At 36.8% G+C, this 12,437-nt stretch overlaps 4 non-coding genes across 4 annotated transcripts; all 4 read right to left on the bottom strand.

The window, feature by feature from the left end:
* Positions 1 to 375: 375 nt before the first annotated feature.
* Positions 376 to 449, bottom strand: TRNAI-AAU (transfer RNA isoleucine (anticodon AAU)). Its single transcript has one exon. It is a non-coding gene; the product is annotated as a tRNA-Ile (tRNA).
* Positions 450 to 5,805: 5,356 nt separating this feature from the next.
* Positions 5,806 to 5,879, bottom strand: TRNAI-AAU (transfer RNA isoleucine (anticodon AAU)). Its single transcript has one exon. It is a non-coding gene; the product is annotated as a tRNA-Ile (tRNA).
* Positions 5,880 to 8,520: 2,641 nt separating this feature from the next.
* Positions 8,521 to 8,594, bottom strand: TRNAI-AAU (transfer RNA isoleucine (anticodon AAU)). The gene has a single exon. It is a non-coding gene; the product is annotated as a tRNA-Ile (tRNA).
* A 3,578-nt stretch (positions 8,595 to 12,172) lies between these two features.
* Positions 12,173 to 12,246, bottom strand: TRNAI-AAU (transfer RNA isoleucine (anticodon AAU)). The gene has a single exon. It is a non-coding gene; the product is annotated as a tRNA-Ile (tRNA).
* Between the last annotated feature and the right edge of the window lie 191 nt (positions 12,247 to 12,437).

Below are 12,437 nucleotides of genomic sequence, written 5' to 3'. Positions count from 1 at the left end.
TAGAATGCGTGCAAAGAAGGGAAAGCAAGGTAATTAAAGGACCTCATCACAGACGGGGATTCTTTACTGTAAGAGCAGTTCGACGATTGAACTCTCTGCCACATTGAAAAGTGTTTTTTTGAAAAATATAAAATTTCATCATATTTGTACCAGATTCTGGAGATGGAACTTTGATCCAGGAACTTATTCTAATAGCCATATTTGGAGTAAGGGAGGAATTTTTCCCCTAATGACAACATTGGAATGCACTCCAAGACAGTTTTTGCCTTCCTCTGGATCAACACGGCAGGTTTATAGGTTGAATTTGATGGACCTTTTTTCAATATTATCAACTATTCAACTCTGTAACAAGCATGTAACAAAGGTGAGCTTCCATGGCCCATACGGGGATCGAACCCGTGACCTTGGCGTTATTAGCACCACGCTCTAACCAACTGAGCTAACCGGCCACTTTTACACCAAAGATTCACGTCACGTCAGTAGAAAATACATGCAAACGTGTATTCATATTGATATCCTATTAACCTGAATAATAAAATAAACTTGCAATTTTTACTACTCAAAAAGCATTGGACAAATTGCTTTTGTGTTTTCCATTCCACCCCACAAAGAGTTTTATTTCAGTACATTATATGGTACATTAAATGCTGCCATTAAAAACAAGAACTTGTCTCGCTAAAAACAAGCCCTTATATGACTATGAGGACGGAAAAATAATAAAGTTATGACTATCGGAATACAAAGAGGCAAAATCAAGATATTATTTTTGTCCTTAAGGTTGAAATTGGACCTCTAAGATGATTTCATGCAACAAACTCTGCATTTCTATAAATCACCGGTTACACCATACATCGAATATTGTGTACAGTTTTGAGCACCTGTGTATGAGAAGGACATTGCTGAACTAGAATGCGTGCAAAGAAGGGAAAGCAAGGTAATTAAAGGACCTCATCACAGATGGGGATTCTTTACTGTAAGAGCAGTTTGACGATTGAACTCTCTGCCACATTGAAAAGTGTTTTTTTGAAAAATATAAAATGTCATCATATTTGTACCAGATTCTGGAGATGGAACTTTGATCCAGGAATTTATTCTAATAGCCATATTTGGAGTAAGGGAGGAATTTTTCCCCTAATGACAACATTGGAATGCACTCCAAGACAGTTTTTGCCTTCCTCTGGATCAACACAGCAGGTTTATAGGTTGAATTTGATGGACCTTTTTTCAATATTATCAACTATTCAACTCTGTAACAAGCATGTAACAAAAGTGAGCTTCCATGGCCCGTATGGGGATCGAACCCGTGACCTTGGCGTTATTAGCACCACGCTCTAACCAACTGAGCTAACCGGCCACTTTTACACCAAAGATTCACGTCACGTCAGTAGAAAATACATGCAAACGTGTATTCATATTGATATCCTATTAACCTGAATAATAAAATAAACTTGCAATTTTTACTACTCAAAAAGCATTGGACAAATTGCTTTTGTGTTTTCCATTCCACCCCACAAAGAGTTTTCTTTCAGTACATTATATGGTACATTAAATGCTTCCATTAAAAACAAGAACTTGTCTCGCTAAAAACAAGCCCTTATATGACTATGAGGACGGAAAAATAATAAAGTTATGACTATCGGAATACAAAGAGGCAAAATCAAGATATTATTTTTGTCCTTAAGGTTGAAATTGGACCTCTAAGATGATTTCATGCAACAAACTCTGCATTTCTATAAATCACCGGTTAGACCATACATGGAATATTGTGTACAGTTTTGAGCACCTGTGTATGAGAAGGACATTGCTGAACTAGAATGCGTGCAAAGAAGGGAAAGCAAGGTAATTAAAGGACCTCATCACAGACGGGGATTCTTTACTGTAAGAGCAGTTCGACGATTGAACTCTCTGCCACATTGAAAAGTGTTTTTTTGAAAAATATAAAATTTCATCATATTTGTACCAGATTCTGGAGATGGAACTTTGATCCAGGAATTTATTCTAATAGCCATATTTGGAGTAAGGGAGGAATTTTTCCCCTAATGACAACATTGGAATGCACTCCAAGACAGTTTTTGCCTTCCTCTGGATCAACACGGCAGGTTTATAGGTTGAATTTGATGGACCTTTTTTCAATATTATCAACTATTCAACTCTGTAACAAGCATGTAACAAAAGTGAGCTTCCATGGCCCGTACGGGGATCGAACCTGTGACCTTGGCGTTATTAGCACCACGCTCTAACCAACTGAGCTAACCGGCCACTTTTACACCAAAGATTCACGTCACGTCAGTAGAAAATACATGCAAACGTGTATTCATATTGATATCCTATTAACCTGAATAATAAAATAAACTTGCAATTTTTACTACTCAAAAAGCATTGGACAAATTGCTTTTGTGTTTTCCATTCCACCCCACAAAGAGTTTTATTTCAGTACATTATATGGTACATTAAATGCTGCCATTAAAAACAAGAACTTGTCTCGCTAAAAACAAGCCCTTATATGACTATGAGGACGGAAAAATAATAAAGTTATGACTATCGGAATACAAAGAGGCAAAATCAAGATATTATTTTTGTCCTTAAGGTTGAAATTGGACCTCTAAGATGATTTCATGCAACAAACTCTGCATTTCTATAAATCACCGGTTACACCATACATCGAATATTGTGTACAGTTTTGAGCACCTGTGTATGAGAAGGACATTGCTGAACTAGAATGCGTGCAAAGAAGGGAAAGCAAGGTAATTAAAGGACCTCATCACAGATGGGGATTCTTTACTGTAAGAGCAGTTTGACGATTGAACTCTCTGCCACATTGAAAAGTGTTTTTTTGAAAAATATAAAATTTCATCATATTTGTACCAGATTCTGGAGATGGAACTTTGATCCAGGAATTTATTCTAATAGCCATATTTGGAGTAAGGGAGGAATTTTTCCCCTAATGACAACATTGGAATGCACTCCAAGACAGTTTTTGCCTTCCTCTGGATCAACACAGCAGGTTTATAGGTTGAATTTGATGGACCTTTTTTCAATATTATCAACTATTCAACTCTGTAACAAGCATGTAACAAAAGTGAGCTTCCATGGCCCGTATGGGGATCGAACCCGTGACCTTGGCGTTATTAGCACCACGCTCTAACCAACTGAGCTAACCGGCCACTTTTACACCAAAGATTCACGTCACGTCAGTAGAAAATACATGCAAACGTGTATTCATATTGATATCCTATTAATCTGAATAATAAAATAAACTTGCAATTTTTACTACTCAAAAAGCATTGGACAAATTGCTTTTGTGTTTTCCATTCCACCCCACAAAGAGTTTTATTTCAGTACATTATATGGTACATTAAATGCTGCCATTAAAAACAAGAACTTGTCTCGCTAAAAACAAGCCCTTATATGACTATGAGGACGGAAAAATAATAAAGTTATGACTATCGGAATACAAAGAGGCAAAATCAAGATATTATTTTTGTCCTTAAGGTTGAAATTGGACCTCTAAGATGATTTCATGCAACAAACTCTGCATTTCTATAAATCACCGGTTAGACCATACATGGAATATTGTGTACAGTTTTGAGCACCTGTGTATGAGAAGGACATTGCTGAACTAGAATGCGTGCAAAGAAGGGAAAGCAAGGTAATTAAAGGACCTCATCACAGATGGGGATTCTTTACTGTAAGAGCAGTTTGACGATTGAACTCTCTGCCACATTGAAAAGTGTTTTTTTGAAAAATATAAAATGTCATCATATTTGTACCAGATTCTGGAGATGGAACTTTGATCCAGGAATTTATTCTAATAGCCATATTTGGAGTAAGGGAGGAATTTTTCCCCTAATGACAACATTGGAATGCACTCCAAGACAGTTTTTGCCTTCCTCTGGATCAACACAGCAGGTTTATAGGTTGAATTTGATGGACCTTTTTTCAATATTATCAACTATTCAACTCTGTAACAAGCATGTAACAAAAGTGAGCTTCCATGGCCCGTATGGGGATCGAACCCGTGACCTTGGCATTATTAGCACCACGCTCTAACCAACTGAGCTAACCGGCCACTTTTACACCAAAGATTCACGTCACGTCAGTAGAAAATACATGCAAACGTGTATTCATATTGATATCCTATTAATCTGAATAATAAAATAAACTTGCAATTTTTACTACTCAAAAAGCATTGGACAAATTGCTTTTGTGTTTTCCATTCCACCCCACAAAGAGTTTTATTTCAGTACATTATATGGTACATTAAATGCTGCCATTAAAAACAAGAACTTGTCTCGCTAAAAACAAGCCCTTATATGACTATGAGGACGGAAAAATAATAAAGTTATGACTATCGGAATACAAAGAGGCAAAATCAAGATATTATTTTTGTCCTTAAGGTTGAAATTGGACCTCTAAGATGATTTCATGCAACAAACTCTGCATTTCTATAAATCACCGGTTAGACCATACATGGAATATTGTGTACAGTTTTGAGCACCTGTGTATGAGAAGGACATTGCTGAACTAGAATGCGTGCAAAGAAGGGAAAGCAAGGTAATTAAAGGACCTCAACACAGACGGGGATTCTTTACTGTAAGAGCAGTTCGACGATTGAACTCTCTGCCACATTGAAAAGTGTTTTTTTGAAAAATATAAAATGTCATCATATTTGTACCAGATTCTGGAGATGGAACTTTGATCCAGGAATTTATTCTAATAGCCATATTTGGAGTAAGGGAGGAATTTTTCCCCTAATGACAACATTGGAATGCACTCCAAGACAGTTTTTGCCTTCCTCTGGATCAACACGGCAGGTTTATAGGTTGAATTTGATGGACCTTTTTTCAATATTATCAACTATTCAGCTCTGTAACAAGCATGTAACAAAAGTGAGCTGCCATGGCCCGTACGGGTATCGAACCCGTGACCTTGGCGTTATTAGCACCACACTCTAACCAACTGAGCTAACCGGCCACTTTTACACCAAACATTCACGTCACGTCAGTAGAAAATACATGCAAACGTGTATTCATATTGATATCCTATTAACCTGAATAATAAAATAAACTTGCAATTTTTACTACTCAAAAAGCATTGGACAAATTGCTTTTGTGTTTTCCATTCCACTCCACAAAGAGTTTTCTTTCAGTACATTATATGGTACATTAAATGCTGCCATTAAAAACAAGAACTTGTCTCGCTAAAAACAAGCCCTTATATGACTATGAGGACGGAAAAATAATAAAGTTATGACTATCGGAATACAAAGAGGCAAAATCAAGATATTATTTTTGTCCTTAAGGTTGAAATTGGACCTCTAAGATGATTTCATGCAACAAACTCTGCATTTCTATAAATCACCGGTTAGACCATACATGGAATATTGTGTACAGTTTTGAGCACCTGTGTATGAGAAGGACATTGCTGAACTAGAATGCGTGCAAAGAAGGGAAAGCAAGGTAATTAAAGGACCTCATCACAGACGGGGATTCTTTACTGTAAGAGCAGTTCGACGATTGAACTCTCTGCCACATTGAAAAGTGTTTTTTTGAAAAATATAACATTTCATCATATTTGTACCAGATTCTGGAGATGGAACTTTGATCCAGGAATTTATTCTAATAGCCATATTTGGAGTAAGGGAGGAATTTTTCCCCTAATGACAACATTGGAATGCACTCCAAGACAGTTTTTGCCTTCCTCTGGATCAACACGGCAGGTTTATAGGTTGAATTTGATGGACCTTTTTTCAATATTATCAACTATTCAGCTCTGTAACAAGCATGTAACAAAAGTGAGCTTCCATGGCCCGTACGGGGATCGAACCCGTGACCTTGGCGTTATTAGCACCACGCTCTAACCAACTGAGCTAACCGGCCACTTTTACACCAAAGATTCACGTCACGTCAGTAGAAAATACATGCAAACGTGTATTCATATTGATATCCTATTAACCTGAATAATAAAATAAACTTGCAATTTTTACTACTCAAAAAGAATTGGACAAATTGCTTTTGTGTTTTCCATTCCACCCCACAAAGAGTTTTATTTCAGTACATTATATGGTACATTAAATGCTGCCATTAAAAACAAGAACTTGTCTCGCTAAAAACAAGCCCTTATATGACTATGAGGACGGAAAAATAATAAAGTTATGACTATCGGAATACAAAGAGGCAAAATCAAGATATTATTTTTGTCCTTAAGGTTGAAATTGGACCTCTAAGATGATTTCATGCAACAAACTCTGCATTTCTATAAATCACCGGTTACACCATACATCGAATATTGTGTACAGTTTTGAGCACCTGTGTATGAGAAGGACATTGCTGAACTAGAATGCGTGCAAAGAAGGGAAAGCAAGGTAATTAAAGGACCTCATCACAGATGGGGATTCTTTACTGTAAGAGCAGTTTGACGATTGAACTCTCTGCCACATTGAAAAGTGTTTTTTTGAAAAATATAAAATTTCATCATATTTGTACCAGATTCTGGAGATGGAACTTTGATCCAGGAATTTATTCTAATAGCCATATTTGGAGTAAGGGAGGAATTTTTCCCCTAATGACAACATTGGAATGCACTCCAAGACAGTTTTTGCCTTCCTCTGGATCAACACAGCAGGTTTATAGGTTGAATTTGATGGACCTTTTTTCAATATTATCAACTATTCAACTCTGTAACAAGCATGTAACAAAAGTGAGCTTCCATGGCCCGTATGGGGATCGAACCCGTGACCTTGGCGTTATTAGCACCACGCTCTAACCAACTGAGCTAACCGGCCACTTTTACACCAAAGATTCACGTCACGTCAGTAGAAAATACATGCAAACGTGTATTCATATTGATATCCTATTAACCTGAATAATAAAATAAACTTGCAATTTTTACTACTCAAAAAGCATTGGACAAATTGCTTTTGTGTTTTCCATTCCACCCCACAAAGAGTTTTATTTCAGTACATTATATGGTACATTAAATGCTGCCATTAAAAACAAGAACTTGTCTCGCTAAAAACAAGCCCTTATATGACTATGAGGACGGAAAAATAATAAAGTTATGACTATCGGAATACAAAGAGGCAAAATCAAGATATTATTTTTGTCCTTAAGGTTGAAATTGGACCTCTAAGATGATTTCATGCAACAAACTCTGCATTTCTATAAATCACCGGTTAGACCATACATGGAATATTGTGTACAGTTTTGAGCACCTGTGTATGAGAAGGACATTGCTGAACTAGAATGCGTGCAAAGAAGGGAAAGCAAGGTAATTAAAGGACCTCATCACAGATGGGGATTCTTTACTGTAAGAGCAGTTTGACGATTGAACTCTCTGCCACATTGAAAAGTGTTTTTTTGAAAAATATAAAATGTCATCATATTTGTACCAGATTCTGGAGATGGAACTTTGATCCAGGAATTTATTCTAATAGCCATATTTGGAGTAAGGGAGGAATTTTTCCCCTAATGACAACATTGGAATGCACTCCAAGACAGTTTTTGCCTTCCTCTGGATCAACACAGCAGGTTTATAGGTTGAATTTGATGGACCTTTTTTCAATATTATCAACTATTCAACTCTGTAACAAGCATGTAACAAAAGTGAGCTTCCATGGCCCGTATGGGGATCGAACCCGTGACCTTGGCGTTATTAGCACCACGCTCTAACCAACTGAGCTAACCGGCCACTTTTACACCAAAGATTCACGTCACGTCAGTAGAAAATACATGCAAACGTGTATTCATATTGATATCCTATTAACCTGAATAATAAAATAAACTTGCAATTTTTACTACTCAAAAAGCATTGGACAAATTGCTTTTGTGTTTTCCATTCCACCCCACAAAGAGTTTTCTTTCAGTACATTATATGGTACATTAAATGCTTCCATTAAAAACAAGAACTTGTCTCGCTAAAAACAAGCCCTTATATGACTATGAGGACGGAAAAATAATAAAGTTATGACTATCGGAATACAAAGAGGCAAAATCAAGATATTATTTTTGTCCTTAAGGTTGAAATTGGACCTCTAAGATGATTTCATGCAACAAACTCTGCATTTCTATAAATCACCGGTTAGACCATACATGGAATATTGTGTACAGTTTTGAGCACCTGTGTATGAGAAGGACATTGCTGAACTAGAATGCGTGCAAAGAAGGGAAAGCAAGGTAATTAAAGGACCTCATCACAGACGGGGATTCTTTACTGTAAGAGCAGTTCGACGATTGAACTCTCTGCCACATTGAAAAGTGTTTTTTTGAAAAATATAAAATTTCATCATATTTGTACCAGATTCTGGAGATGGAACTTTGATCCAGGAATTTATTCTAATAGCCATATTTGGAGTAAGGGAGGAATTTTTCCCCTAATGACAACATTGGAATGCACTCCAAGACAGTTTTTGCCTTCCTCTGGATCAACACGGCAGGTTTATAGGTTGAATTTGATGGACCTTTTTTCAATATTATCAACTATTCAACTCTGTAACAAGCATGTAACAAAAGTGAGCTTCCATGGCCCGTACGGGGATCGAACCCGTGACCTTGGCGTTATTAGCACCACGCTCTAACCAACTGAGCTAACCGGCCACTTTTACACCAAAGATTCACGTCACGTCAGTAGAAAATACATGCAAACGTGTATTCATATTGATATCCTATTAATCTGAATAATAAAATAAACTTGCAATTTTTACTACTCAAAAAGCATTGGACAAATTGCTTTTGTGTTTTCCATTCCACCCCACAAAGAGTTTTATTTCAGTACATTATATGGTACATTAAATGCTGCCATTAAAAACAAGAACTTGTCTCGCTAAAAACAAGCCCTTATATGACTATGAGGACGGAAAAATAATAAAGTTATGACTATCGGAATACAAAGAGGCAAAATCAAGATATTATTTTTGTCCTTAAGGTTGAAATTGGACCTCTAAGATGATTTCATGCAACAAACTCTGCATTTCTATAAATCACCGGTTAGACCATACATGGAATATTGTGTACAGTTTTGAGCACCTGTGTATGAGAAGGACATTGCTGAACTAGAATGCGTGCAAAGAAGGGAAAGCAAGGTAATTAAAGGACCTCATCACAGATGGGGATTCTTTACTGTAAGAGCAGTTTGACGATTGAACTCTCTGCCACATTGAAAAGTGTTTTTTTGAAAAATATAAAATGTCATCATATTTGTACCAGATTCTGGAGATGGAACTTTGATCCAGGAATTTATTCTAATAGCCATATTTGGAGTAAGGGAGGAATTTTTCCCCTAATGACAACATTGGAATGCACTCCAAGACAGTTTTTGCCTTCCTCTGGATCAACACAGCAGGTTTATAGGTTGAATTTGATGGACCTTTTTTCAATATTATCAACTATTCAACTCTGTAACAAGCATGTAACAAAAGTGAGCTTCCATGGCCCGTATGGGGATCGAACCCGTGACCTTGGCGTTATTAGCACCACGCTCTAACCAACTGAGCTAACCGGCCACTTTTACACCAAAGATTCACGTCACGTCAGTAGAAAATACATGCAAACGTGTATTCATATTGATATCCTATTAATCTGAATAATAAAATAAACTTGCAATTTTTACTACTCAAAAAGCATTGGACAAATTGCTTTTGTGTTTTCCATTCCACCCCACAAAGAGTTTTATTTCAGTACATTATATGGTACATTAAATGCTGCCATTAAAAACAAGAACTTGTCTCGCTAAAAACAAGCCCTTATATGACTATGAGGACGGAAAAATAATAAAGTTATGACTATCGGAATACAAAGAGGCAAAATCAAGATATTATTTTTGTCCTTAAGGTTGAAATTGGACCTCTAAGATGATTTCATGCAACAAACTCTGCATTTCTATAAATCACCGGTTAGACCATACATGGAATATTGTGTACAGTTTTGAGCACCTGTGTATGAGAAGGACATTGCTGAACTAGAATGCGTGCAAAGAAGGGAAAGCAAGGTAATTAAAGGACCTCAACACAGACGGGGATTCTTTACTGTAAGAGCAGTTCGACGATTGAACTCTCTGCCACATTGAAAAGTGTTTTTTTGAAAAATATAAAATTTCATCATATTTGTACCAGATTCTGGAGATGGAACTTTGATCCAGGAATTTATTCTAATAGCCATATTTGGAGTAAGGGAGGAATTTTTCCCCTAATGACAACATTGGAATGCACTCCAAGACAGTTTTTGCCTTCCTCTGGATCAACACGGCAGGTTTATAGGTTGAATTTGATGGACCTTTTTTCAATATTATCAACTATTCAGCTCTGTAACAAGCATGTAACAAAAGTGAGCTGCCATGGCCCGTACGGGTATCGAACCCGTGACCTTGGCGTTATTAGCACCACACTCTAACCAACTGAGCTAACCGGCCACTTTTACACCAAAGATTCACGTCACGTCAGTAGAAAATACATGCAAACGTGTATTCATATTGATATCCTATTAACCTGAATAATAAAATAAACTTGCAATTTTTACTACTCAAAAAGCATTGGACAAATTGCTTTTGTGTTTTCCATTCCACTCCACAAAGAGTTTTCTTTCAGTACATTATATGGTACATTAAATGCTGCCATTAAAAACAAGAACTTGTCTCGCTAAAAACAAGCCCTTATATGACTATGAGGACGGAAAAATAATAAAGTTATGACTATCGGAATACAAAGAGGCAAAATCAAGATATTATTTTTGTCCTTAAGGTTGAAATTGGACCTCTAAGATGATTTCATGCAACAAACTCTGCATTTCTATAAATCACCGGTTAGACCATACATGGAATATTGTGTACAGTTTTGAGCACCTGTGTATGAGAAGGACATTGCTGAACTAGAATGCGTGCAAAGAAGGGAAAGCAAGGTAATTAAAGGACCTCATCACAGACGGGGATTCTTTACTGTAAGAGCAGTTCGACGATTGAACTCTCTGCCACATTGAAAAGTGTTTTTTTGAAAAATATAACATTTCATCATATTTGTACCAGATTCTGGAGATGGAACTTTGATCCAGGAATTTATTCTAATAGCCATATTTGGAGTAAGGGAGGAATTTTTCCCCTAATGACAACATTGGAATGCACTCCAAGACAGTTTTTGCCTTCCTCTGGATCAACACGGTAGGTTTATAGGTTGAATTTGATGGACCTTTTTTCAATATTATCACCTATTCAACTCTGTAACAAGCATGTAACAAGCATGTAACAAGCATGTAACAAAAGTGAGCTTACATGGCCCGTACGTGGATCAAACCCGTGACCTTGGCGTTATTAGCACCACGCTCTAACCAACTGAGCTAACTGGCCACTTTTACACCAAAGATTCACGTCACGTCACGTCACGTCAGTAGAAAATACATGCAAACGTGTATTCATATTGATATCCTATTAACCTGAATAATAAAATAAACTTGCAATTTTTACTACTCAAAAAGCATTGGACAAATTGCTTTTGTGTTTTCCATTCCACCCCACAAAGAGTTTTATTTCAGTACATTATATGGTACATTAAATGCTGCCATTAAAAACAAGAACTTGTCTCGCTAAAAACAAGCCCTTATATGACTATGAGGACGGAAAAATAATAAAGTTATGACTATCGGAATACAAAGAGGCAAAATCAAGATATTATTTTTGTCCTTAAGGTTGAAATTGGACCTCTAAGATGATTTCATGCAACAAACTCTGCATTTCTATAAATCACCGGTTAGACCATACATGGAATATTGTGTACAGTTTTGAGCACCTGTGTATGAGAAGGACATTGCTGAACTAGAATGCGTGCAAAGAAGGGAAAGCAAGGTAATTAAAGGACCTCATCACAGACGGGGATTCTTTACTGTAAGAGCAGTTCGACGATTGAACTCTCTGCCACATTGAAAAGTGTTTTTTTGAAAAATATAAAATTTCATCATATTTGTACCAGATTCTGGAGATGGAACTTTGATCCAGGAATTTATTCTAATAGCCATATTTGGAGTAAGGGAGGAATTTTTCCCCTAATGACAACATTGGAATGCACTCCAAGACAGTTTTTGCCTTCCTCTGGATCAACACGGCAGGTTTATAGGTTGAATTTGATGGACCTTTTTTCAATATTATCAACTATTCAACTCTGTAACAAGCATGTAACAAAAGTGAGCTTCCATGGCCCGTACGGGGATCGAACCCGTGACCTTGGCGTTATTAGCACCACGCTCTAACCAACTGAGCTAACCGGCCACTTTTACACCAAAGATTCACGTCACGTCAGTAGAAAATACATGCAAACGTGTATTCATATTGATATCCTATTAATCTGAATAATAAAATAGACTTGCAATTTTTACTACTCAAAAAGCATTGGACAAATTGCTTTTGTGTTTTCCATTCCACCCCACAAAGAGTTTTATTTCAGTACATTATATGGTACA

This window comes from Rhinoderma darwinii, chromosome 3, assembly GCF_050947455.1.
Source record: "Rhinoderma darwinii isolate aRhiDar2 chromosome 3, aRhiDar2.hap1, whole genome shotgun sequence".
NCBI classification, from domain to species: Eukaryota; Metazoa; Chordata; class Amphibia; order Anura; family Rhinodermatidae; genus Rhinoderma; species Rhinoderma darwinii.
This window is presented reverse-complemented; position numbering and strand designations above follow the sequence as displayed.